The sequence below is a fragment of the Chiloscyllium plagiosum genome, unplaced genomic scaffold (assembly GCF_037043375.1).
Source record: "Chiloscyllium plagiosum isolate Xiang-an unplaced genomic scaffold, Cpla_swu_hap1 HiC_scaffold_39, whole genome shotgun sequence".
Taxonomy (NCBI): domain Eukaryota; kingdom Metazoa; phylum Chordata; class Chondrichthyes; order Orectolobiformes; family Hemiscylliidae; genus Chiloscyllium; species Chiloscyllium plagiosum.
Genome location: NW_028270177.1, coordinates 26078244 through 26105135, shown reverse-complemented (window position 1 = coordinate 26105135; position 26892 = coordinate 26078244). Strand labels below are relative to the sequence as shown.

Below are 26892 nucleotides of genomic sequence, written 5' to 3'. Positions count from 1 at the left end.
CCAACACATAAATGGTAACAGGTCCGTCAGAAGTGGGGTTCACTCCAACCTTTTTGTCAAATACCAACGCAAAATTGCTGGAGTTACCAAATTCATTTTTCCAATTTAAGCATGATAGGATTTGATCCCAGGCATTTTGAATTGCTGCTCGTCGGATGCTGCCTGAATTGCTGTGCTCTTCCAGCACCACTGATCCAGAATTTATTTTGAATTGCTAGTCTAGTGCCATAAACACTGGATGCCCCTACCCCACCACAGCCTACAGAATCCATCACTTTGCTTCAAAGAGTAAAAGAATGTGATAGCCAACTCTGCTAGGGCCCTCAAACTACTGCATTCTACAGCTCCACTGGATTCTGTTTCTACAGTCAGAGTTCACCCGTCACGTCTGTGCTCCTGTGAAATAAGTAACAGAACAATTGTGCCCTTTGTTCCTCGTTATATTTCCTCATCATTCTTGCATTTCATTCGACATCATCTTCATTTCTTAATAACCTGCATATCTGTTTTAATGAGCAGAGTCCAAACAATTATAGGCTGAGTATGTAAGTGGAATGGAAACAAATCAAATTTCAGCACGGTTAATCATCAACAGCATAAAATCATCATTAAAGGGTATTACACAGATAAAAAAGCTGTATGTTTCGCACTGATACAAGCTGAGCATCAATTTTTTCACATTGTCCATGCTATGAATACAGAAAATAAAACCTTACTCCTGTTGGAATTGTAGTTTTTTTTTAAAAACATTCATTGACAGGATAAGAGCATCGATGGCTGAGGCAGCATTTATCACCCATCCGATTGCACAGAGAGCAGTTAAGAGTCAACCACATTGCTATGGGTCTGGAGTCACATGGAGGCCAGACTGGGTAAGGATGGCAAATTCCTTCCCTAAAGGACATTGGTAAACCAGATGGACTTTTGCTGGCAATCGACAGTTAATGTGTGGTCATCATTAGACTCTTAATTCAAATTCCACCATCTGCTTTGGTGGGATTCAAACCCAGGTCCCCAGAGAACATTACCAGAGTCTCTAGACTAACAGTCCAGCAATAATGTCTTATTAAAGGCTACTGGGGAGGCAATGTACCATCATTTCCTCTCCCTTATCCAGAATTATGCACACCCATATCATGGACTGTGAAGGCAAACAGCTAACTTCATGACTTTCACCAAGTCACATATAATCACTGCAAAGGATGCAGAGGGTTCAATAGAGACGCTTTTTGCAAAATTTCCATTCTTTGCACAGCCTGATGCCTGATTCGTATTTGCCTCCCCATCAGTGAAACAGATTTTGTGAAACAAACTTGGAGGATAGGAAAATGCAGCGACAACTTCAGATTTTGTTAATAACACAACAGTGCTGAATGTTACACTCCTCTACCAGTGGGTTTGAGGACCAAAGTATATAACCTAACATGAGGCCTTGCATCCTACTCAGACCAATGAATTTTTTTTTGTCACAGGAGATCACACAGGTATTAGAAACACCAACCTACCCTTCAGCCTATTGATGCCATTAAAATGGTCCATTAATGTCACTTAAGTGTTGTACCCCACCCCTGCTAATAGTATAGCTGTGGCTGGGCACGAGTAGGAGAAGGGTTGACACTATGCAGTAATCTAGTGGTATGTAGGGGGAGGGAAGGAGGGATACAGAATCCTTCTTTTCAGATCCTTTGGCTGCTGAAAGCTAAACATTCCCTTTTAATCACAAATCAACCCTCCACTTACTGAAACCAGCAATCACCCCAAACCCCCATCTTGTCCATTAGTCCATGTTCCTCAGTATTGGGGATTGTAGTGCTGCCAATAAATTCTCCGGAAACTTTCTTCCAACAAAAGGTTGGAAGTCTCTCCTTGACACCAGCATGACTTTGAGAAGGATAAATAATGCCTTACAAATTCTTTTAGCATTCCTTCAAGGACTAATAAGCAGGAACCATAAAAGGTAAAACTAGTTAATACATTTGTATTTCCGAAAGATGTTCAATAAGATACTGCATGTGAGGTTAGAGTCAAAGAGTGTGGTGCTAGAAAAGCACAGCCGGTCAGGCAGCATCCAAAAAGCAGGAGAATCGACGTTTTAAGTTTTTCATTGTGCTTACGCCCAAAACGGTGATTCTCCAGCTCCTCGGATGCTGCCTGACCGAGTTTGCTTTTCCAGCACTACATTCTCAACTCTGATCCCCAGTATCTGCAGTCCTCACTTTCTCCCTGCACATGAGGCTACTCAATAAGATATGGTATTGAGTGTAGTATATTAGCATAGACAGAGGACTGGCTAACAAACAGAAGGCAGGGTAGAGGATGAAGAGGATATTTTCATAGTATAAACTAATGGAGGATTAGTGCTGGTGGTTTGAAATTATTTACTATATATATTAATGACATAGATGAGGAAAGTGAACATACTTTCACTAAATATGTGGTTAACACAAGAATAGATGGGAAGGCAAGTGGTGAGAATGACACAGTCTGCAGAGGGATATAAACAGGTTGAGTGAGTGGGCTAAAACTTGGCAGATGGAATACAATATGGGAAAATACAAGGTTATGCATTTTGGTAGAAAGGAGACAGGTGTTGGCCCTCATGTGGTACAGAAGTAGTGTCTCTTCTGTTCCACAAGCACGTAATAACACCTCTGAACAGGTTAATTAGAAAAAAAAAGTTAAATAAAAATGGAGTTGAATTGCATTTAAATAAAGAAATACTAAAGAAAGCTACAGCACAGAGGGACATATAAATCACATACAGCTACCATACAGTTTCAGTAGGTGACAGGGAAGGCAATGAAATGTTGCTCTTTATTTAAAAAGAGAATGGAATATAACAACAGGGAAGTCTTGCTAAAGCAATACAAGGCAGTAATTAGACCACACCTGGAATATCTGAACAGGTTTGCTATGCTGACAGTGGTGATAGTCTGGAGAAGGGTCACTTGGTTGATCTTGGGAATACAGGGGTTTTCTTGTGAAGAAATGTTGAGCAAGTTAGATCTATATGAATTTGGACTGAAAAGAATAAGGGGTGACTACGTTGAAACGTAAAAGATTCTTACAGGGCTTATCTGGGGGAGTACATACAGCTTGCTTCCCTTACTGGGATGGTCTCATTTATGACTTTGTGAAGAGGAAATCATGTCTTACAATTTTTTTAAGCATTCTTTCAAAACTAATAATCATCAGATGGCATAATCTCAGATTATCTCCTTTCTAGACAGAGATAAAGATGAATTTCTACTTTCAGACGGTGGAAAATCTGTGAAATTCTTTATATAAAAAAGAGCTTCAGAGGCATTGTTAAAGAATATTCAAGGCCAAGACAGAAACAGACCGGTCTTACGGACAGTTGATCAAGCATTGTCGGGAGAAGGCAGGAAAGTGAAGTGGAGCATAAACAGTTCACCATGATTGCATTGGAATAGCAGAAGCAGACTAGATGGGCTGAATGGCCGAAATCTGCTCCTACATCTTAAGGAGCAGCTGTCAATAACTTGAGAGTGAGTTCCTCTCCCTATGTTTTAGCAAAGAGGGGTATGGGAGGATATAAAGACTGCTGTTGTTTCTGACATTATGTTTGGAAAAATTGTAGAGTTGTACATCAAGCTGTTGTCCACATGCTAGGAAACAGAAGCAAGACAGTGTGAGGAGGTGATTAACCAGACACATACAGTGAGCTGCAATACGCACGTGAACTTGCAGACTTCAATTTGCAAATTCATTTGATGACTGTTGCCAAAAATGTAATTCATATATCAGGTCCGTGAAGTCTGGGTCTGAGAGTTACAATGAGATTAAATGTTTGCGACTTGAACTAGACAAGCAAGACAGTGGGAGCAGTGCAGTGGGGTAGGAAGAAAGAGCATTCTGTAATAAATTGTTAAATACAACTTCTGTCGAGAAAGTAAAAGACTCAGCCATCTGTTAAGCTGAAATTTCAACTTCCTCTTGCAGGCTTCTTCATAAAACTAGGTAGAACATACATGACAAAATGTTCCCTCAATTGCATACCAAACTTAATTCAAAATAGCAGTCTGGAAACTAAAAGGAGGACCTACACAAGCAGCAGGATTGGCCATTCAAACATCTCAAACATTTCCAATAGTAAACAGCAAACAAAATATCATCCATATGAAGCACACCAACAGAGATCAAGCCATTCACCCTTAAAATGATACAAGTGCATACATTTATGCTACCCACTGGAACTCAAAAGAAATACAACAATTTAACAGCATTCGTTAAATATGACCATGATGTAGAACAGACCATTGAATTTCTGGGCTCAAGCAACACCAGGGCAATACAGAGAGAAATTTAATGCCTGAAGAGGTATTAATAAATATAAAAGACATTGCATACTATGAAAGCTTTAACCAACAAATCAAAATCCAATTCTGTGCATGCCATCATGCTCATTAATGTAGAACCATATAGTTCTCTAAAATATTACTATACCTGAAAATCTCATCAACAATTAATAATGTGGTATTAAATTTCTCCTCCCTGGAGGAACCTACCCTCTTATTTTGCATGGTTTGTTAATTAAGCAGGGAAGAATGCGATTCAAATGAAATTTAGAGTAATTGACTGTAAAGAAAATACTTGCCATCAGTGGTCAAGATTCAAGGAATGTTACACATGACAAAAGTTCAGCTCAAAGCAAAAAAGTCATCACTGAAATCTCTACCTTAGGGTGAAAAGAATAACTTCAATGATACATCTCTTTCTGATATCAGCAAAAGGAAGAGAATGGTGCACATGAACAGTACAAGTTATTTAACCAGATGGCCTTGTGTGCTGGTTTACAAATGGTGGTTGCGAAGAAAAATGCAATGCGATTACTATTAAAAAAAGATGCATAATTGTTGTTCAGTTTCCTCCAGTTTACTGAAAGGCTTTCATGGTAGTTGTGGTGCTCCTTACCCCTGAACCAAAACGTCCAGGGTTCAAGTCCCACCTGCTCCACAGGTCTGTAATAAAATCTCCGATTAAAATCATTAGGAAATATCAACTACTGACTGCTTATTCTGTATTGAACATTTGAATGAATTTTTTAAAAATGGTAACCAAATATTTAATATCCTCAAAATAACCACAAATCTGTTACTGTTGATGTCAGTTTCAATGCTTTCCAGCATGCTGTTCTTAATTGGACTTTCCAATGTGATTGGAGACACAGCTTTGGGAGTGTTTAGAAGGGATTTTCAGGGTCTTGACACAGCGATAGCAAAGCAAAAGTATTAAAGTTCTATGTCAGGATGTTATGTGGTTTGGAGGAAAATTTATGGGTGCTGGTCATCCCACGCACCTGCTGACCTTGTCCTTCCAGGTGGTGGACGGCATTTGCCAAGGAGGCTTGACAAATTACTACAGTGCATCTTATAGATGGAATCGCTGTTGCAGTTGTACTGTGGTGTATGGGGTGCCAATCAATCGAATTGCTGTGTCTCCCACTACCGAAGGATCGGTTTCCATGCTGTACATCTCTATGACTCTATGGTATTATAGCTTCTTGGTTGTTGGAGCTGCACTCAACAGTTGTTGCAGATCTGTCACTACAACATTTCACCTAGCAAAAAGTAACACTATAATGTGTGTATGTTTTTGAACACTTGAACAGAAGTCGACAGTATAGTCAGGAAATCCAAAGTTGTCATTGTTACACATACTTAAGCACTCCTTTCAAATTTTTATAACCAGTCAAAATAACACCACTCCTCCTCCTCCTCTCTTGCCTCCCTTTCTATCCTTCCTATAGCATTTGTATCCTGGAACATTAAGCTGCCAGTCCTATCCATCTCTGAGCCATGTTTCTGTAACTTCTATGATCCCCGTGCCATATTCCGAACCAGGCCCTGAGTTCAACTGCCTTCTGTGTTAGGCCTCTTGCATTGAAGTAAATGCAGTTTAAATTTATCAGTCCTACCTTGTTCTCCATTTTGTTCCTACCAACCCGGACTGTTTGACTCACTCCTTTTCCCAACTATATCAGTCTCAGACTGATCTCTTTGCTCACTATTTCCCTACCACCCACCCTCCAACCTTACTAGTTTAAATCCTTCCAAGCAGCTCTGGCAAATCTCCCTGCCAGTGTATTAGTCCCTTTCCAATGCAGGTGCAATCAGAGGATATTCCAGGAAATACATCCAGGGAAGTTATTTGTGTGAAACTGAGAAATAAGAAAGGGATGATCACCTTATTGGGACTGTACAATAGATGCCCTAATAATCAGCAGGAAATTGAGAAACAAATTTGTAAGGAGATTTCAGTTGTAAGAATAATAATAAGGTGATTATGGTAGGGGATTTTAACTTTCCATACATAGACTGGGACTGCCATAATGTTAAGGGTTTAGATGGAGAGGAATTTAGTGTGTACAAGAAAAGTTTCTGATTCAGTATGTGGATGTACCCACTAGAGAAGTTGCAAAACTTGACCTACTCTTGGGAAATAAGACAGGGCAGGTGACTGAGGTGTCAGTGGGAAAGCACTTTGGGGCCAATGACCATAATTCTATTAATTTTAAAATAGTGATGGAAAAGGATAGACCAAATCTAAAAATTGAAGTGCTAATTTGGAGGAAGGCCAATTTTGATTGTATCAGGCAAGAACTTTCAAAAGCTGATTCACAGACATTCACAGGTAAAGGGACGGCTGGAAAGTGGAAAGCCTTCAAAAATGAGATAACAAGAGTCCAGAGACAGTATACTCCTGTTAGGGTGAAAGGGAAGGTTGATAGATATAAATACATTAAGGACAAAAGGGTAACTGGGGAAAGAATAGGGTCACTCAAAGATCAGCAAGGCAGCCTTTGTGTGGAGCCACAGGAGATGGGGGGAGATATTAAACAAGTATTTTGCAATGTTTACTGTGAAGGAGGACATGGAAGATACAGAATGTGGGGAAATAGATAGTGACATCCCGAAAAATGTCCATATTATGGGGAAGGTAGTGCCGGATGTCTTAAAATGCATAGAATGGATAAGTACCCAACATTTGATCTGGTGTACCCTAGAACTCTGTGGGAAGCTAGGGAAGTGATTGTTGGGCCCCTTGCTGAGATATTCGTATCATCTATCGTCACAGGTGAGGTACGAGAAGACTAGAGATTGGCTAATGTGGTGCCACTATTTCAGAAAGGTAAAGGAAAGTCAGGGAACTATAGACCAGTGAGCAAGCTGTTGGAGGGAATCCTGAGGAACAGAATTTACATGCATTGGGAAGACAAGAACTGATTAGGGATAGTCAACATGGCTTTTTGCATGGGAAATTATGTCTCATGAAATTGATTGAGTTTTTAGAAGAAGCAAAGAGGATTGATGAGGGCAGAGCAGTAGATGTGATTTATATGGACTTCAGTAAGGCGTTCAGCAAGGTTCCTCATTGGAGACTGGTTAGCAAGATTTTCTCTCATGGAATACAGGGAGAACTAGCCATATGGACAGAGAACTGGCTCAAAGGTAGAAGGTAGAAGATAGAAGGATGATGGTGAAGGATTGCTGTTCAGACTGAAGGCCTGTGACCAGTGGTGTGCCACAAGGATCAGTGCTGGGTCCATTGCTATTTGACATTATATAAATAATTTGGATGTGAACATGGGAGGTATAGTTGGTAAGTTTGCAGATGACACCAAAATTGGAGGTGTAGTGGACAGCAAAGGCAGCAGTACGGTGGCTCAGTGGTTAGTACTGCTGCCTCACAGCACCAGGGACCCTGGTTCAATACCGGCCTCAGGCAAACTATCTGTATGGAATTTGCACATTTTCGCCATGTCTGCGTGGGTTTCCTCCGGGTTATCCAGTTTCCTCCCACAGTCCAAAGATGTGCAGGTTAGGCGAATTGGCCATGCTAAATTGCCAATGGTGTTCAGGGATGTTTAAGTTAGGTGCTTTAGTCAGGGATCAACGTAAATTAATGAGGTAGGGGAATGAGTTGCAGTGGGATACTCTTCAAAAGGTTTGTGTGGACTTTCTGGGCCGAAGGGCCTGTTTCCATACTGTAGGGATTCTAAGGTTACCTCAGAGTACCACGGGATCTTGATCAGATGGGCCAATGGGCTGAGGAGTGGCAGATGGAGTTTAATTCAGATAAAATGTGAGATGCTGCATTTTGGAAAAGCAAATCAGAGCAGGAATTATACACTTCATGGTAAGGTCCTGTGGAGTGTTGCTGAACAAAGAGACCTTGGAGTGCAGGCTCCTAGTTCCTTGAAAGTGAAGAAGGCATGTGGTATGTTTTCCTTTTTTGGTCAGAGCATGGAGTATAAGAGGTTAGGAGGTCATTTTGTGGCTATACAGGACATTGGTTAGGACACTTTTGGAATACTGCGTGCAATTCTGGTCTCTTTCCTATCAGAAGGATGTTGTGAAATTAGCAAGGGTTCAGAAATGATTTACAAGAGTTTTCAGGGTTGGAGGATTTGAGCTATAGGGAGAGACTAAATAGGCTGGGGCTGTTTTCCCCGGAGTGTCAGAGGCTGAGGGGTGACCTTACAGAGGTTTATAAATCATGAGGGGCATGGTTAGGATAAATAGACAAAGGTCTTTTCCCTGGGATGGGGGGAGTCTAGAACTAGAGGGCATAGGTTTAGGATGAGAGGGGAAAGATATAAAAAGGACCTAAGGGGCAACTTTTTCCCAGAGGGTGGTACATGTATGGAATGAGCTGCCAGAGGAAGAGTTGGAGGCTGGTACAATTACAGAATTTTAAAAAGGTATCTGGTTGGATATATGGATTGGAATGGTTAGAGGGATATGGCCAAGTGCTAGCAAACGTGACTAGATTTGGTTGGGATATCTGGTCAGCATGGACAGGTTGGACCGAAGGGTCTGTTTCCATGTTGTATACCTCTGACTTTAAAAGTCAGCTGAGTAAAGTATTTCACTGAACATATATAAAATGTACCATTATTAGTTTTGAAGAACCAATTTCAAATGACAAGCTTTCTGCCAATAACATTTATAATAGTTTTTTTTAAGCAATAGACTAAATTTTCAAGAAGATTCAAGATAACTCCAATATATGATAAACAAGGTATGTGAATTAAGCAGATAAAACTGTTGTGCAGTTAAAATTTTTGACTCTCTCATTGGCCGAGACTAGCATTTCAGAGCCAATAGTAGCTTTGATCTGTAAGCAGCAACATTTGAGAAAAATTTATATTTTGCATTCCAAGTTTGTGACCAGATAATTAATTCACTTAACTACATTTAAAAATAATCTACATGAAATCAGAACTGCAGTTTAAGTTTCTGTTGTGATAAAGTCATAAAAGTTTGTTGTTCTAAACAGAATGCAAACTCAAAACTATTATTCATGTTTCATTCAAATCTGTTTGCCTGCAAATAACATCTATTCTGTATATATTTTCTGGAATGTGATACCCCTGGCAATAGTTCAGTGTCTATCCCTAGATTTTCTTAACAAACATGGCACTGAGCCTTCTAAAACATCCACAAGTCTAATGTGGAGAAAGTACTTCCTATTGTTCAGCCAGAAGATCCAGAGTTTTGAATTGAATTAGCTTTACTGTCACATGATGCCAGTGAAAAGTATACAAATCCACCAATTACAGTGCCATCTTTAGGTACAAAGGTACCTAGGTACAGATTTTAGAATACAAATTCTTCAGAATAGAAAGTAAAGACATAAAAAGTCCAGCATTATAGATGTTCAAAAACACAAGACTACTGTAATAACTTAGAAAATGCAGACAGAAAACATTCAGACTAATACTTCCACAATAAAGAGAAAAAGAAAACAATTTTAAAAAGAGAGAATTTAAGATGAAGTCCACTTAGTCCATTTCATTCCTCTGGCTTGAGGACCCAATCCCCTCATTTTCGAACTCCTGGGCTGGACCCACCACAATGCTAAAGAAAAAGCTGCATGAAATCACAAACCAATAGAAGCCACCCCAAGGAGGTTTGACTGTGCAACCTTAAAGAGATGTTTAAATTGTAGTCATGAGGAAGCTTTAGTATTCCTTTGCTTTACATCAACATCAGTGCTGTCTGAACCATCTGTTGACTTTTCCTCCTGTCAGAAGCTGAATTAACAGGTGTAGCTTTCTTCTGTGCTCATACCCCTATTACCACAATCTACATCTTCTGTCATTAACAACTGAGCACTAATGAAACTGCTCAAAAGCAAACTAGAGTGTGTGAATATTTTTCTACAAATCTCTGCAAAGAACTGATTTGCACATCAGAAAGCAAATCTCAATACAAGGATATTTTAAGCTAACCAATTTCACATTCGTGTAACAATGCTGCAACTCATCAGCATCTTCACACATTTACATACATCGTTCAGATGCAGAGTCAACAGACTTGAAACATTAACTCTGCTTTCTTTCCACAGTTGCTGCTAGACCTGCTGAGGTTCTCCAGTAATTTTTGCAGCATTCACAGATTTTTGTGCATTTAATTTTATTTATGTTAATTAGCATTACTTCAAGGTTTAGGCTCCAAATTCCAGCAACTTGCTTATGTCAATCACTCCTTTGACAGATGCAAATCAAAGGGGCGGCACAGTGGCTCAGTGGTTAGCACTGCTGCCTCACAGCGCCAGAGTCCCAGGTTCAATTCCAGCCTTGAGTGACTGTCTGTGTGGAGTTTGTACATTTTCCCCAAGTCTGCATGGGTTTCCTCCGGGTGCTCCGGTTTCCTCCCACAGTCCAAAGATGTGCATGTCACGTGAATTAGCTATGCTAAATTGCCCATAGTGTTAGGTGCATTAGTCAGAGGGAAATGGGTCTGGGTGGGTTACTCTTCAGAGGGTCGGTGTGGACTTGCTGGGCCGAAGAGCCTGTTTCCACAATGGAGGGAATCTAATTTAAAAATCTAATCTAAATACTTTGCAACCCAGGAAATGGTCTTTGATTGATTCATGGCATATCGATGACACCAGCAAAGTCAGCATTTGTTGCGCACCCCCAAATGGTGTGGACAAGTGGTGGTGGACTGCTTTCATGAAACATGGTAGCCCAATTGTATTAACAAGTAAAAAGTAGAGTAAGTAGAATTCCGTAAGTAGAATACTTACGTTCTATTTGATTTCAACAATCTCTCTCACTAGAGGCAGGCGGTGAAGAGAAGGGTGGGTAGTTGGATAAAGCAGTATACAGGTCACCTTAGAGATTGCTCTCATGCAATGACTTTGCATCGGTACACTTCTCAACACCAACTGCAAGACATTTGGAAAGTATATTAGAGCACCACCATGGCTAGCAGGAAGAAAAAGCAAACTAAACTGCACCTTAGAGTAGACAAAAGTATATTATTCATTTGTACTAAATGTGATGAACAGGTTCATGTTTATTAAATCGCCGACATATGTTTATCACTATGCCATGGCTCACATTTCTAAAATATCATATTTGCTTTGCAATGTCAACATTAATAAATTAACTCAATAGCCATTTTAACTCAACCTATTCAAACAAGCTACAATACATGTCCATTGCAGGTGAGACTTCAACTCAGACCCTCCAGCCCAGAGGCAATGACAGTACCACTGTGTCACAGTCATGATTCATTCAATACGAGTATGGCGACTTAATTGTTCAAAAGTATTTATCTTCAGGTTAAACTGTTCAAAAATCAGGTTTTTAATCTGACAACAAAGCAACCATCACAGGATGCCTGCATTCCTATCGATGATGAGCAAAAACAAAGCAGATTTGTAGGCTAAAGAAATTTGTCAAAAAGTTCCGATTGTATTTTTTTTAAAAAGTGCTCTTCACTTGATACATTACTCGAAAAAGAAAAATCAATACTTGTATGAAAGTAAATGGCAATTTCCAGTATTTTAAATTAAACAAGAATGACAAGTTAGTGTGCAATTTTAGAAATAATGTTGTGCAACTTTCCCACCAACCAAGCTTCCTAAACCCCTCATCTCTTACTGCCCAAAAAATGAAAGCTCTACTTTTTCCAGAGGTGCTTTATTTAGAATGGATACCTATACATTCTCAAGCAGTTTTCCTGACAAAAGGTATCATATATTCAAATGACATTTCTTTTCCCGACTCATTAAACAATGAGTTATTCTTCACAGATTTAGGTAATGCTGAACAACATTGTTCTTTAAGAACTCTCTCTCTTTCCATTTCATATAGTCATTAAGGTTTACTTGTTATGGAAGATAGATACTATGCTTCTCGCAATCTACTATGTTTCTATAGGGGAAGTGAAGTTCACTGTACTATGCTTGAAGTTAGATATTAGCACTTGCAAAACACAAGAGATTAAAATATGCGTCTCATATAGGTCAGATCTGGATGAGAAGTCAAATTCCACAATCAGATTTGTCTTCTGCAATTCCACAGTATGAATTGTCTCAAGGAATTTTTGGCTACAAAATTACTGAGAAAATCAAAGAAAATCTGTGCTAGTGCAGCTGCAGACACTGTACAGACAGTAAGTGTGGCCCCTATTATAAATGGTTGTCACAGTTAAATAGGACTGCTGCTCTTATTTACAATCCAAGCCTTCATGAGTGATGTTAAACACTATTCTAATTGTTCCCACTGTTTTGAGCATCCTCCCACTTAATTTCAATTACTGGAAAACTTCATTCACGAACTTGCTAGTGGGCTATTCTGACTGCCGATTTTTTGAATACATTTAAGTATGACTTTTATAATTTGTCAGCTCAAAATGACCTACCTCTATGAAGAAAGCTGTGGATCTATTTCGTTCACAGCTACAGACCTTTCATAAAATCTCCCTCTCTTACAAAGACCGGTCAAATGGATTTCTAGCTAATTCTGAATCCCAATAAAAACGGTTCCTCAAACAAAACTTTAACAAAGAAATTTAGATGCAGAATAATGTTGTCTGAAGGAATAATTTTATATTTCAAATACAGTCCAAAAATATTTGAAAACATTTTAGACTATAAGACGTAGGAGCATTCAGCCCACGCAATCTGCTCAGTCATTCCGCATGATCACGTCTGATGTGATAATTCTCAACTTCATTTTCCTGCTTTTTCCCCATAACCCTGGATTCCCTTGCTTTTATAAATCTCTCAGCCTTGAATATTCTTAATGATATAGGCTTCACAGCCCTCTTCTGTAAAGAATTCCACAGAATCCACCCTCAGTAAATAATCCTCATCTGCCTAAAATGAGGTTATGCCTTCGGGTTCTAGACTCTCAAGGGGAAAATAGCCTCTCAACTTTTAATCTGTCAAGTATCCCAGAAATCTTTCAGTAAGGTCTCCTCTTACTCTAAAGTCTAATGATTACAAGCCCAACTTTCTCAACCACTCTTCATAAAGAGAATCCCTCCCTATCTAGGCTCAATCTCATGAATGTTTCTAAATTGCCTCCAATGCCGGCATCTGTTTTCTAGAACACACTAAAATTAATTTGAACTTGTATAAAAAGTTCAAAAGTTGTAGGGCATTTCCAAAGTGCTCTAAAATAGATCATTTGAAAAAGTGATCATCTGTTATGCAGGTAAAAGAAGTAGCCGATTTGTACTTCAGAAAAATCCCACAAATTCAAGTCATGCTAGCCTGGAAACATGAACTTTTTTTTTCCTCTCTCCACAGATGCTGTGAGAATTGCTGAGTGTCTCCAGCACGTTGTTTTTAAGCCATATCTTCAGCTGCTTTTACTTCAGGCAAAATATCCAAGTCGTCTATTTTCCATGTTTGTGACTTAGATGAACATCTCACAGCAGACAACGTCTGTACTGCATAAACACGTTAGCCTCGCGACCATGCATTACACAGCATTAGGTTTGAACCCACGACCTTCTGAATCAAACCTTTATGCAAAAAAAAACCCTGAACAAGCTGGTTATTCCCACCTGTGCACCTTTAGACACTGCTTTTAATCTGTCAGCAAGTTTCATTGGGTCCACTTTAAGCAACAGCATTCTGCACTAGTTTCCACAAATTGTGGCTGCAAACCCACTAAAAGCCTTTTGTATACATGCACTGTCAAGGGGTAATAATTTATTACCTCCTTCATTATTTGCACAATGCATGATTGTGATGCCCTTTTATTGCAATTAAGTTTATCCAATGATTTTTAACTACAACAAATATTTATATCATGCCTTTAACATAGTAAAATGGCCCAAAAACTTCACATTGCAAAATTGACACTGAGTGCACACACAAAGTTTAAAACTTTCCTTCAGACTTTTCTAAAGCAATTGTGATAACCAAGGAGGATTACAGAGAAGAATTTCAGAAGATTAACACTTAAGCAGTTAAAGGTGCAGCATCCGAACATGCAGCAGTGACAGTTGGGCATCTGCAAGAGACCAGAATTGCAGGAATCACTAAGCTCATAGGGTTAAAAAGAAGTTGCAGAGTTAGGATAGCATTGGTCAATAAAGGAATTTGCAAAGAAGGACAAGAAAATTAACAATTGAGGAGCTGCATTATATAGCATAAATGTAAATGAGCCAGCATCGGGGTGAAGAGTGAACAGGTTAGGTGCAAATCAGTTTTGGATTAGCTCAGATTTATAGAGGATACAAATATACATATGCCAAGAAAGAACTGAGAGTCTGGAGGTGCAAAACACATGCTGAAGGCTTCAACAGATAAACTGAGGGGCAGAAACAGGATATGTCATGGCAGGTGGAGGTAGGCAGTTTTGGTGTTGGGGGAAGGTTGGGTGTTAGGTGCTCCCTCTGACGGGTGGCCAAGCTTGGAGGTCAGGAGCATCGCCAATTGCATTTCAGCACTGACAACACATTTTCTGAACAACCTGCTCAGAGATGGCATTACACACCTCTGGAACAGGTGAAACCTGGACCTGACACTAATTACACAAATAATTCAGCAAAGAAAAACAAAAAACAAATGAAAAAAAAAGTCTGACCATCTCAGTTAGTCCATTCAAAAAAGGCAACTGTTTCTGAAACAATTCCAATTCATTCACATCGATTATCCCATTTGGGAAACAAGCCGATGTAATATGTGATGTACAAAAGGAACACCCTTAGGGTACCAGTTCTAAATTTACCTCTAACTCATTTAAAAGATCATCTTGTATTAATCTTGCAATGTAACTTCAATGGTTTTAAATTTTTTCATATATACCCCTTGAACATCAATTCCACATACACAAATGAAAGCTTTTCACTGTACTTTGAGAACGTTTATTTTACAATGAGAAATGCAACAATGAAAATTAAAATTCAAAACTCATCAAGGCTTAAAGGTTTACATTTGTCCAGTCTTTGTTGATAACTCAGACCTAAAACACAAGGAACCAGGCTCATGACTCTTCCCTTTAATGCCTCCAAAGGTCTTGTGCCTTCATGACAAAAGAGAGAATGCAGTACTTCAAGTTGACCAGTGTAGTACAAAACATTAGTGAGTACCAAACAAATGGGAGATTTTGTTCTGGATAAACTATTATTACAGTACATTTTAATTCTGTTTTGAATTGCACGAAGCATGGCTTGAGCTTGTTTTCAGCTGAATAAAAACAAGAAAGCAGAGTGGTTCCTAACATAACATCCACGCTGTTTCTTCCTTTGGACCTCCCCTTGTTCGAGTTGTGGGTGTGCAAAGATTTCACATCAGAAACTGCATAGCAGCAACTGGATGAATATCTGAAGTGCAGTTTAAACTGCAATTAATTAAAAGTGCATTGTATTTGGCAGATTAGGAACAAGCCTAGCAAATAAAAGCAACAGGTCTCATGAAAAGAAGCAAATACTTAAACTACACAATCATTTTCAGTTATATGATGTTCTTCATCAGTCAATAAAATCAAATGACAAAGTCTTCTCTGGCTCAGCAATATATGAAACATATTTTCCCCAACAGATTCCAGTAAAGTCTGCAATCTTTTGACTACATATTGTCACATAGTAACCACAGTCACATGTAACAAGAGTATTCACAGTAATTTAATTAGCAAGGGGTAAATACTATAGTTCCCCTCTGACAAGATTGAGGCTCTGCCTTGGGATCAGACTAAATTCACAAATACTTTGTTGTGATGTCTTTGCATCTTACTAGATTATGTTTTACTTGCATTTTAAGTGGCTGCATCTGCCACTCTTAACAGGACGTCAAAAGAAAAACAACTCAATTCCAGAAGCAACATGCATCCCCATTCTAAGTGATTAAAGACTTAACAGCAATCTAGGTTTGTTCAATATATTGCATCAGTTTTATGACACTTTGATCTTTTACTATAAATTCTGTGTCCTAGGATCCTGCTACCTGATGAAGGAGCAGCGCTCTGAAAGCTTGTATTTCCAAATAAACCTGTTGGACAATAACCTGGTGTTGTGAGATTTTTAAAACTTTGTCCATCCCAGTCCAACACCAGCAACTTTACATCAATTGCATGTCAGCACTGACAATAGATATTTTCTAAAATCAACCTATTCAGAGATGGTACTACACATCTCTGGAGCAAGTGGAACCTTACTCTGGTAGGGACACTACCACCATACTATTAGAATCCTTACATAGGTAATATGTCAATTCTAATCACATATAATGAAAGCAAAGCAAAAAGGAAAAGCAAACTGAACTGAATCACCTACCATCAGAATTATTCACCCACGTACGGAAGGTAGGCACTCAAATCTTTCCACTCAGCCACATTAATTCATTACACAAGGTAAAAGGTAAAGACAGAAGAGAAGTAGGAAAGTGTTAAGAGTTAATGAGAGGACAAGTAATGCACAGAAAAGTTAATCTGTGCTTCTCCTAGCTGCAGAAAATGGATATGAGAATTCATGGTCACTGCAAGAATCCAATAATACAAAATGAGCGATCAGAAAGAAGAATTGAGGAGGACGAGGACGCCCATAAATCATATAATATTAGCAAATTCCTCAAGGGCTGAATTATGGGAAGTGGGGGGTTTTGGGAGGAGATTAACCCATTAGAACTCACCACGGATGAAGATAGTTGGTAAAGAATTTGATTCATGATCAGAGTACATCAATAAAGACAATGTTGGATAGAGTCAGAGATGTACAGCTTGGAAACAGACCCTTCAGTCCAACCCGTCCATGCCAACTAGATATCTCAACACAATCTAGTCCCACCTGCCAGCACCCGGGCCATATCCCTCCAAACCCTTTCTAATCATATACCCATCCAGATGCCTCTTAAATGTAGCAGTTATACAGCAAATGTAAATTATGGAAATGCCTGGTAAACTGAATTTAATCTATCCAGAATTCTTGCAAATATGTTAAAAAGTCACTGTCAAGGAAGCAATAAAATCTTTTAAACCAACAGGTATTGAAGCTCCCTTTGTTCTCATGAATGAGCAGTGGAAATTGTTGAATCAAAAGATACATCCATGAAAGGTTATGATACATAGATCATCTATAGCTTTATCTCCTAATGAGCAAAGTTTTATCATTTTCCATTAGTGTTTTGTTGAATAAGATTTATAGTGCTCACTCTACCATGACTCACAATGACCTTTCTCTCTCACACAATCTTCGGCAATTCATCTCATTAGGTAACTAGGAGCCCGATTTGTGGAATCATATGGAGCTGTTCACCAATAACATGACCTTCCAGTTCTCACTTACATGGTGTCACATCAAAAGCTGAGCTGCACACTACATCAGATGCTGTAAGCCAGGATCTGCCCTTTGCAATGCAGCGCTTGACAATGGACACAGGGGACATGGGCCAGAAAGCAAAACTTGCTTCCCACTTTCCAGACAGGAACCTGAAGATGCAGAAGGATGACGTGGCATTATGTGTAAACCCCAGCCTGTATGCAGCCCTAACTCCAAACTGCAAGGATATAAATTGCTTGGTTTTGGTAGAGTCAAACACCAAGCTGATTGTTTCCAGTCCAGGAGGTTGGCTGCAGACAAGAATCTGGACTGACAGTGTCAGTAATCCTTGATTGACTTGAATCCCCTTTGACTCCAGTAAGGAAGTCCAACTTGCTGACAGGACTCTGTTAGACAACCGAATACCATAAATGCATTCTATCAGTTCGCAGCCATTCAATAGATGAAATTGTTCACAGTATACAACTTCCTCATACTCATTTCAAACCAGTTAACTCAACAACTTGCAACATTCTAAGAATCCTACATCAGCCTTCACCATAAAATTGTAAGATAAAGGGGTAGAAGTGAAAGGGGAAATTGCAGGTATATAGGATAGTGAAGTATACTTTCCTTTATATAGGAGTTGGGAGGTCACATTGTGGGTATACAGGACATGGTTAGGTCACTTTTGGAACAATGTGTACAGTTCTGGTCTCTGTCCTACAGGAAGGATGTTGTGAAATTTAAAAGGGCTCAGGAGATATTTACAAGGATGCTGCCAGGGTTGGAGGATTTGAGTTATAGGGAGAGGCTGAATAGGCTAGGGCTGTTTTCCCTGGAGCGTCAGAGGCTGAGGGGTTTAAAAAATCATGAGGGTATGGAAAGGGTAAACAAACAAGGTATTTTTTTCTTTTTTGGCCAGGCAGGGGAGGGGAGTATTTAGGGTGAGAGGGGAAGATTTTAAAATGGACCCAAGGGACAACCTTTTCACACAGAGGGTGGTACGTGGGTGGAATGAGCTGCCAGAGTAAGTGGTGTATCCTGGTACAAATACAACATTTTAAAAAGATATCTGGATGAGTACATGAATAGGAAGGGTTTGGAAGGATATGGGCCAAGTCTTGGCAAATGGGACTAGATTAATTTAGGATATATGGTCGATATGGAGGAGTTGGACTGAAGTTTCCACGTGTTTCCATGCTGTATATCTCTCTATGACTAAGTAGTCCATTCTGTCCATCAAGTGCCCTTTGCCATTTAATGAGATTATGACTTGACAACCCATTTTCTTACAACCCTACAACCCCTGATTTCCTTCAAAGGAAAATCTGTCTAACTCAGCCTTAAATGACCCAGCCCCCGGAGGTAGAGAATTGTACAGAAGAAATTTCTCCCAACTAATTATCTTTCTTACAAAGAAATTGATAGATCAGAGTTTCCAATATTAAGGTGGTGTTTCAAAAGATCTACAGGAAGTTCAATACAGCAACATGGAAAATTGGGGAAGCATTTTATTCAGCTTCTATGATTGCAAAAATGCACATGGGTCAAAATTGCACAATGCAAATTCATTGTGCCATGATGCAAATCTGGTTATTTAGAATCACAGTGCACCTCTTCTGTGGTGCAAAGTTGAGGAAGTGAAATCATTTTCATGTAGCATTTGAATTACACAATAGTAAAAGTTGTTTTATGATACTTTCCTGTCACAAGATGTATCTCGATTAGACCTGGAATCTAGACTTGAAACTAGTCCTGAAACTAGACTTACATCACACAACATCAAATGAAGCTCTCTTGATAATATTTGGATTAACCAATAGCTCAAATCAAATCCAAAACAAGATCAGCTGTGTTGATGCAGATCACCAGTATTGGCTATATACCAGCTCTCAAACACCACCACTACCCATTACAACTGCTGATGAAGATGATACTTCAAGCCTCCATATTGGCTACTCTGATCAGAAAACTAACACTTTAGCAACACTATTCTATTATGATACTCACTAATAATTTGTGTTACTCATGTTCTTTAATGAGGTCACAGCCATTTTCCCTACAGCTAAACAGAAACCGATATTGAGACAACAGTGAAATATTTGTTGTTTTAGATGCACCTTCAATTGATGCAAATCAATACCACTCCCATTGTTGATTCAACAAGTTATTCCATAGTTGGCTTTGGAGACTGCAAGGCCATTATTCATTAACAGCAATCCAGAGATACTGGTTATAACCAACTGCAAGAAATGCCTTTCTGCAAAACCTGAAATCACAAATACAAAATTAAAAGTCACAAGATACAATTTTTTGACAAGCCCAGTGAAGTACAATTTAAAGCACAAGAACGCATGCTTGCCTATCGGCTGAAACAAATATATATTGACAATTACAATTCATGTTACCAAAGAGAGAATAGTACAAAATATCAATAATTAAAAAACAACAAATGACAAGATGACCACAGGTTAACAAGAGTAAACAGAACCTGATTCTACTTGCTAAATATTTAAACAAATGCTGTATTTTCCTTCTGTCTTTGAAAGTAGCTGGAAAAGGATTTTAAATTTACTCTCAATTGATGAATACTCATATAGAAACTTGGTTTATGATTTACTGCTTCAGTTATTGGCTTAGAGACCAATAAAGCTTCCAGCTTTATCCCAATCACTTTTGGGCAGAAGAGACTAGAGATGGCAACAGTCCATCCATATACAGTAGGTGCATAGTAATGTTGTATAATTGACAAATTATTTGTCTGATTTTTCTTCTGCCATTTATAACATCACAATGCTGATTTTGAAGCAAGCAGGGTAATTTACTATATAATAATACTTTTTAAATAAAATTTAAAATTATGCCAATCCCAGATGGTACCAGTCGTTCCACATGTCATCATCCAAGCTTGATGTAACCATTTGCGAACACTAGGACAATCTCAAAACTGGACGATCAATCAGGCACAACCCTCAGAGATAGAACTGCTGCCTTAAACTGAGACACGGAAATTTTGGTTGCTTCATAAACAGGTGTAACTATAATAAAGTGCAATGTTCCAAAATGGTTTAATAGACGCCAAAGGTTTTATCAATTATCATAAGATCACACATTACTTGCATGTAAATTGTCTTTCTTGTCTGATCAACTGGAGGAGAAAGTGAGGTCTGCAGATGCTGGAGATCAAAGTTGAAACTTTATTGCTGGAACAGCACAGCAGGTCAGGCAGCATCCAGGGAACAGGAGATTCGACGTTTCGGGCACAGGCCCTTCTTCAGGATCAAATGTATGATCAACTGGGCTAACCTTGAAAAGTTTGACGGATTTATATTTATAAAATCACTTTTGCAGTCTCTCCTCTTCCATCCAATATCCCCACCAACTCGGTCAAGTAGTGAAAGGTTTCAATTTGCCATTATGCAAGATCAAGTTTTTGTTTTAAATACAAGCCGAACATATATTCATGTAACTTCAATTCCCATTTTATTCAAAAAGTCTTCAGATTTCGGTTGGGTTGACGCCGACAGTTGGCTTATTCTTTAAGCATCCAACTTGAGAGAAAATAGACAGACAAACAGGAGTAGGCCATTTATCCTCACTAACATGTTTGCCATTCAATGGGGTCATTACTCATCTGCAACTTAACTCCATAAGCACCACATATATCACAATTCTGCTATCTCCACTGTATATTCTCAGCCATAAAAGTTACTTCCCTCAATTACTCACTTCTTTACCTTCAACTTCTATCACATGTTCTGTACATACGTGCTTTTACATCTTTTTCCCCCCTTTCTTGCTTCCTCCACAAATGCCAAATCCTTAAGATATCCTAACTGCAAACTCACTTTATTTTTTCAGTTAATATTAGGTGCGAGATGTACATTAAAACAGAACCAGAGACGCAAAATATTTCTCCTTTCCCTCATTCTTCCCTCCAAAAACAGAGAGAAAGAAAATTAACTTTATTTCCTATTTCTTGGTAGCTCACTTATGCCAAGTAGAGGTTAAGAATTATCAATTTTTTTTTGCTTTGCAAACATCACCAAGGCTTTTGGTTCAAGGAAAGAAACAGAAACCCTGATATTCTTCATTAAAACACTAATAAAAATCCTGTAACCCATGTGGCGAACAAGAATGGTTCAAATCACTCTAAACCGTGAATAAAGTGATCATCATGAAGGGGTTAAACATTTGTCTTTGAGAGACCCCACCCACCCATCCAATATATAAATAATTGCCTCCTGGGTGGAGCTTGTCAGTGTGCAGTTACAGTCTCAACAAGCAACTTAAACACAGCTATCAGCTTGTAGGAGATAATATTTCTTCGTATTAATGTAGTTATCTCATCTTACGTAGAAGTAAAATTGGTGACGGTAGAGTAAAAGAGACAAATTCTTGAACAACAAGAAAGGTCTTTTGCCAAAAAGTTCACATGGCCATTGTTCCCTTACTATTCATAAGCCTTAAACCAATACAATAAGATCTCCGAATGCCTTTAACAATGTGATGACCAAGCAAACGTTTCACCTTCTAACAAGGTGTCAGCTGCACTATCTGCACAAATCAGTGCTTCAGATTCATCAAGTAATTGTGAACATATCACAAAAAAAAACTTTACTTCCTTTCATTGTAAAACTACCTTCTTGATCGTGCGTTTCACTGAGTTATGGATAACGACCAGCATTGAGCTCAGACTAAAAATGTGATCTTGTGATTCTCTGGGGAATGACTAAAGGGATTTCATTTCAGCAGATGCCCTGAAGATACTGTTGCTGTTATTGTGCAGAGTGCTGAATGCCATGATGATCACTATTTGGAAGGCTTTTCAAACTGAACATTCTCTCCTTTGCCTCTCCCTCTGTGATGCTGACTTATTTATTCCATATAGCTAAGACTTCATAAGTAGGAAACCTGTGTCCTTAGATAAAGAGCAAGTGCTACCTAGAAAGGTCATACACCACAACTTCTTCACATAAAATGCTGTACCAAAAATGTTGTGATCCTCAAAAGTTTATTCTTATTTAAAAATAATCAATTCTGCCCCCAAGATAACTAACTGCCAGTTTTTGTTCCATTCATTCACAGAGGCCACTGGAATCCTACACACAATCCGATCACTGAACAATACATGTTTATTTTGGTTCTACTGTAATAAAATTTATTTGACAGCAGATCTCTTCATAATACATTTAAAAAGCCAGAAACACATCACAGAGTCTCTGTATCATGGTGATAATGCTTTGATAAGACACAGAGATAAAAATTAAACCTCCACTTTATGTAGAAGGATAAGGTATCACAAACGTGGGGCTGAATCAGCTGAAGCCACAGCCTCCAATGTCAGGTTAAGAAAAGGAAAACAGGGTACAGAGCCATACAATGGTGATAGAGGGATGTAGAAGAGGTCAGATAGGAAGTATTGTGGAAGTGTGATCATGGATAGAAAAGGCAAAGTCAAGGACTGATCTCAAAACAAAGGCAAGAAAATGTTGAAGTTGTAGCATTAAGGGTCTGAGAGTCCACGTATCTCAGCAAAGTTTAGTGATCAAAATGATGGGGACTAGATTTGGATGACAAGACAAAAATGAACTGAATCTTTCAGAGTGTGACATAAAGGGTTGAGAGCTCTAGATTAAGTGACGAGCAGTAATAATTAGAGGATTGTGGCTGGAAAGAGAATGGAGGATATGTGGATAAGAAACAAATGGGATGCAAAGACTATGCAATTAACTTGGGTGAACAAAGTATTTTAAGTAATCAAATGTCTCCAAACATCTCGTGATTTAGTGAATTTCCTCTGAAACCTCAGTCTAAATTTTCCCATCCATTCATTCAGCTGAGTTCACTTCAATGTTTCTTAGGATTTACAGAAAAATTGTGTTTAACTAACTGGGTGGAGTTTTTTGAGGAAGTAGCAGATAGAATTGATATGGATAATGTTGTTGATATGGTGTACAGGAAGTTCCAAAACGTGGTTGACAGTATGTCACATGATAGAACTTTGAAAACAGTTAGAGGTCATGTAAGATGAATATGTAAATGGAGGAAACAGAGGTAATGGTTAGTGGACAGTTTTTGACAAGATCAAGGTTTGTAGCGGAGTTCCCCACGGGAAAGTATAGGGACCCTAGCTTTCTTCATATACAATAATGATCTAAACGTTTGTGCATAGGGGACAATATCAAAGTCTATGGATGATACAAAACTGAACAATGATGGGGGACAGTTTAGAACTCAAACAAAAAAGGACATGGATAAGTTGGTCGAGTGGGGATAAATAGGTGGCAGATAAGAGAGGGGATACATTTTGCTTGAAAGAACATAGAAACACAGTATAAAAGGGGACTACTCTAAAAATAGTGTGCAGGTGCAAAAAACCTGTATGTGTTAGTCATTAAAAGGTAGCACGGGAGGTGGAGAGAACTGATACGAAAGCAATAACAAAGCCTAACGTATTTTATTTGGGCAAAGAGATTAAGCTAGGCTTATATAAAACACTAGTTACACTTTAGCTGGGGTCTTGTTATAATTCTGAGACCTACATTTTAGGAATGATAGTTAAAAACAAGGGCAGCAGATGCTGGAAACCAGATTCTAGATTAGAGTGGTGCTGGAAAAGCACAGCAGTTTAGGCAGCATCCGAGGAGCAGGAAAATCCACGTTTCGGGCAAAAGCCCTTAGAAAACATTGATTTTCCTGCTCCTCGGATGCTGCCTGAACTGCTGTGCTTTTCCAGCATCATTCTGTCTAGGAATTTACATCATTCCTAAAATTCTCGACTAGAGTGCAGAAGAGGTTTACATGAACGGCTCCAGGGATGAGAAAAAACTTCAGTTATGAAAACAGAATGGAGATCTTGGGCTGATTTCTTCAGAAAAGAGAAGACTCGGGGAAATTAAAAACTTCTGTCCAAAATCAAGAGGGGACTGGACAGTAGATTGGAAAGTTTCTCTTCTTCATAATAGATCAAGAATGGGAGAGCACAGTCTTAAAATACCAAATGCAATGCAGGGAAAACAGGTGTTTTGCAAAATGAGCAGTTGGGGTGTGGAAAGCACTGCCTGGACCTATGGTGGAGGCAGGTTCAGTCAAGGAATCGATCAAGGATGTAAGACTATTATTTAAATAGAAAGAATGGGCAGCGTTATGGTGAAAAGGCAGGAGAAAGTAAACTCATTTGAAGAGTCTGTGCCTGAGCTGAGTGGCCTCCCTGCAAAACTTCTGTGATTATTCTTGCATAAATACTTGTTTTTGTATTGCCATATTAACACTTATTTGAATGGTTTTGTACTTCCTTAGAAATTACTTGCTCACTTTGTGTCACTGTCCAGAGTATTCAACATGGTGAGTTTGTTTGAAGTTGAAGCTGTTGTGTTAGGCATTGCCAATGATTTACTGTTTCTCTTGGCTGGCAACATTATTAAATACCAAACAGCAAAACAACATAGAATGTACCACTGTTGTGTATAATTACTTCTCTTCATAGAGAAGAATCCAGTTATGATCAAAACAGTTATTGCCAGAATTATTTTTATCCAATCCAGGTAGAAAGCTTACTAACAGATTGTGATTTTTGTTCTGTTCCCATAAAGAAAACAATGAAAATAAATGAGATTTTCTAAATATTCAATTATCATTTACCCAAGTTGTCTTTCAGTCTGAACCCATTAGGAAAATCTTCACGATTGTAGGACCAGCCTTCTTAGAATACTTAGAACCTCAACAATGTGGAAACAGGCCATTCAGCCCAACGAGTCCACACTGACCCACTGAAAAGCATCCCACCCAGACCCAGATCCCCATCTTATTCCTGTAACCCTGCATTTCCCATGGCTAAAAAAATCTTACCTACACATCCCTGGACACTATGGGCAATTTAGAATGGCCAATGCAACTAAGTGCATACCTTTGGACTGTGGGAGGAAACCTGAGCACCCAGTGGAAACCGACACAGACATGAGGAGAATGTGCAAATTCCAGACAGTTTCCCGAGGATGGAATAAAACCCGGATCCCTGGTGTTGTGAGGCAGTCATGCTAACCACCAAGCCGCCGTGCCACCCCCCGATTCTTCAAATCTTATTAAATAAATCTACTGTTTAAAATCAAATCCAAACAAAATGTTTTTAAACACTGCTTTAAAATTATTGCAACGAAGGACTAAGACATCTTAAATCTATGATGCTTCATGTTTTTGAAAATATTGTATGTGAAAAGGAATGTCGAATATTCCTACCAAAAAGCCTTCATTCAAAATTAACTTAGTACACAATAGCAATAGTGTTGACACTTTCCACTGAGCAACAACTTGCCTTTGTATACTACTCCACATAGTAAAAAAAAACCCTTTCATCCAGTATGTCCTAAACCAGAAAGCAAGACTTAACCAACCAATCAGATCAGATTACATTACATTACATTACATTACGTGTGAAAACAGGCCCTTCGGCCCAACAAGTCCACACCGACCCGCCAAAGCGTAACCCACCCATACCCCTACATTTATCCCTTACATAACACTATGGGCAATTTAGCATGGCCAATTCACCTGACCTGCACATCTTTTGGACTGAGGGAGGAAACCGGAGCACCCGGAGGAAACCCACACAGACACGGCGAAAATGTGCAAACTCCACACAGTCAGGCGCCTGAGGCGGGAATTGAACCCGGGTCTCTGGCGCTGTGAGGCAGCAGTGCTAACCACTGTGCCACCGTGCAGTCCACAATGGGCAGACAATGATGTTGGAAGGTAAAATCAAATTCATCATGAGAGAGAGACTGCTTTTAAAAAAAAAAGAAAATAATCTGAAGGCATGGAGGCAGGTCACAAGGAAGACAATGCTGCAAGAGTAGGATATGGAGACCAGATCAGAGATATGCAGCAATCAGGAGTCAGGGAATTTAAGATGGAAAGTATGAACAAGATTCCCAAATGAAACAGGCAAGATGGAAGCAAAGAGTTCAAACAGCTAAGCCCAAGATAACTTAATGGTATGCTTTCCTTTATTGGTCAGAGTATGGAGTACAGAAGTTGGGAGGTCTGCTTGCATTTCTGGTCTCCTTCATATCAGAAAGATGTTGTGAAACTTGCAAGGGTTCAGAAAAGATTTACAAGGATGTTGCCAGGGTTGGAGGATTTGAGCTATAGGGAGAGGCTAAACAGGCTGGGGCTGTTCTCCCTGGAGCAGAGGCTGAGGGGTGACCTTATAGAGGTTTACAAAATTATGAGGGGCATGGATAGGATAAATAGGCAAAGTCTTTTCCCTGGGATCGGGGAGTCCAGAACTAGAGGGTGTGGGTTTAGGGTGAGAGGGAAAAGATATAAAAGAGACCTACGGGGAAACTTTTTCCCCACA

At 39.1% G+C, this 26892-nt stretch overlaps 1 protein-coding gene across 14 annotated transcripts in view; it reads right to left on the bottom strand.

Annotated features, from left to right (window-relative positions):
* mef2aa (myocyte enhancer factor 2aa) overlaps positions 1 to 26892 on the bottom strand; it is a 223771-nt gene that overhangs the window by 176113 nt on the left and 20766 nt on the right. For 3 of the 14 annotated variants that reach the window (XM_087981267.1, XM_087981264.1, XM_087981266.1), the window contains exon 2: positions 11059 to 11199. The exons of the other annotated variants lie outside the window; for them this stretch is intronic. The gene's annotated coding sequence lies outside the window, so the exon portion shown is untranslated. The remainder of the gene's footprint in view (positions 1 to 11058; positions 11200 to 26892) is intronic. 14 annotated transcript variants of the gene reach the window in all.